Raw genomic sequence first — 2246 nt, forward strand, 5'->3', positions numbered from 1 at the left:
CCCCGTGCACTGCCGGCCCCCGGCACCCCTGTCATACCCAGCCCCGGGACCTCCCTTGCACCCCGGCTGTGCTCCCACCCCGCTTCTGCACCGCACCTCCCGGCACCCCGTCCCTGTCCTGGTCCCCCCCGACCGGCTGCATCCTCCCCCAACCCTCCCCCAGCCCCGCCTGGGTGCAGCCGCCGCCCCCCAGCCCCGACCGTACCCGCGGTGCCGGTGCCGCCGTCGCCCCTCGCAGCCCGACTGCACCAGGGAGGAGGCGGCGGGCAGGAAAGTTGCGGCAGCTCCGCCCTCGGAGCGGGCCCGGGGGGGGCGGCGGGCGGGGACCGGGGCCGGGGGGGGTGGCGGGTCCCGCCGGCTCTGCCCCTGCCCTCCTCGCCCGCCCGACCGGGCGGGACGGGTCCCCCTCCCCGGCGGCACCGCAGCCGCCCCGGCTGTCCCCGGCTGCCCTGCCCCGGCGCTTCCCGTCCCGGCTGGGTCTGCCCCGAGCCCGCGGCCGGGTGAGAGCAGCGGGGCACCCCCTTACCCAGCCCTGTGCACCCCCTTACCCAGCCCTGCGCATCCCCTTACCCAGGCTTGTGCACCCCCTTACCCAGCCCTGCGCATCCCCTTACTCAGCCCTGTGCATCCCCTTACCCGGCCCTGAGTATCCCCTTACCCAGCCCAGCACATTCCCTTAACCGGCCTGTCACCCCCTTTTCCTCCTCCCAGCACTGCTGGGGACACGCAGCACCTCACGTTTCGGACTCTGGGGGAGCAAGGCCTCCGCTTGTGCTGGTTTCCATGATGCCTCAAGAGCTGGGGTGCTTGGAGATGGGCAAAAACCCAGTGCCAGTGTCACTGTCCTGGAGACCCTCTGGAAGGAGCACTAAAAGACCTTGACCAGGAGTATTTTGCTTCCAGTGAGTGGGGACTGCAGCCCTGAGTGGGATGATTCCCAGGGAGCCAGCATCACCTCCCACCTCCACCACCCCACTCCTGCCAGGTCTGCACAGCTCCTGGGCACTGCTGTGGGTGGGACCAGTGTCACCCTGTTCCTGAGCCTGTCCACATTGCAGGATGAGCTCTTGGCTTTATTTTTTGCCTTTCTAATTTCCTTTTTTTCCTGCCATCTTTGTTTTTTTTATGCTTTTCTGTTTTTTGGGGGTGACTGGCGCTGGCTTGGCAGCCTCCAGGGAGTGAAACCTTCTGTTTATTTGCACACCAGACAGAGAAACCAGTCCTGCCTCCTGCATCTCCCAACCGCTGCCTCTACCTGGGGCTCTTGTGCTCCCCAGCCTGCCCCGAGATGTGCCAACCAGCCTGGGCTGCTGTGCCAGATACTTGAGAGCAGCCAGCCTGGCCTTGGGCAGCTGGATGGAGACCAAAGGGGTGCTCGAGACCTGCCTGGGTGGGTCTGCACTGCTCAGGGGGGCACTAGCTTGGCTCCCAGCTTGCAGGACCACCCCTGCATGATTTTGGGTGCAGATGGGTGCATCCCTTTCTCTTGTGGGAGCTGCTTGGGAGAGAGGTTATTTTACCCCCAGCCAGCCAAGGAGATAAGGAGCAAATACCCAACACCTCCTGGGGATGCTCCTGTGAACATCCCCAGGAGGTGCTGTCACCTGTTTGGGGACCTGCCCTTCTCTTCCTCCTCTGTCATGGTCCCTGCTCTGAACCAAACCACTCCTTCGCAAACTTGCAGGTTTTTTGCAAGGTCCTGGCACTGCTGCTGGTGCTCAGGACCCTCAGCAACATCCTGCCCAGAGGCTCTGGAAAGTCTGACGGGTCCCGCAGGCAGTGGCTGGTGGTGATCTCACTTGGAGGGGGAGGAAACGGGAAAGACAAACTCTTTCCAACAAACCTGTTGAGTTACTTTAAAATTCCAGGCTGGCAGCAAAAGTGTTGGATGGTGGTGTGGGTTAGGAAAATGCTGAGCCTGGACACAGTCAGGCCTGACCTTTCCCTGCTGCAGATCTGCTGTCCCAGAGCAGGGTGAGAAATGGGAAGGCTATTTGGGTCTGTCTGTTTCGCGTGCTGGGCTCTGAAACACGACGCCCGGGTGGCCGGGAGAGCTCCTGGGGCAGCAGTGAGCCAAGTAGCTTGGCCAAGCTTCCCAGTCCTCATCCCATCTGGGGAGCCGCTGGCTTTGGGGACATCTGACACCCAAAAAAGGCAGGGAACAGCTTTTTGGACACCAGGTTCATGTCGAGCATCCCCAGCCAGTCCTGTCCCTCTGCATCCTGGGGGCTGCTTTGGGAAAACCA

Source organism: Streptopelia decaocto, assembly GCF_964273445.1.
Source record: "Streptopelia decaocto genome assembly, chromosome: 12".
Lineage (NCBI taxonomy): Eukaryota > Metazoa > Chordata > Aves > Columbiformes > Columbidae > Streptopelia > Streptopelia decaocto.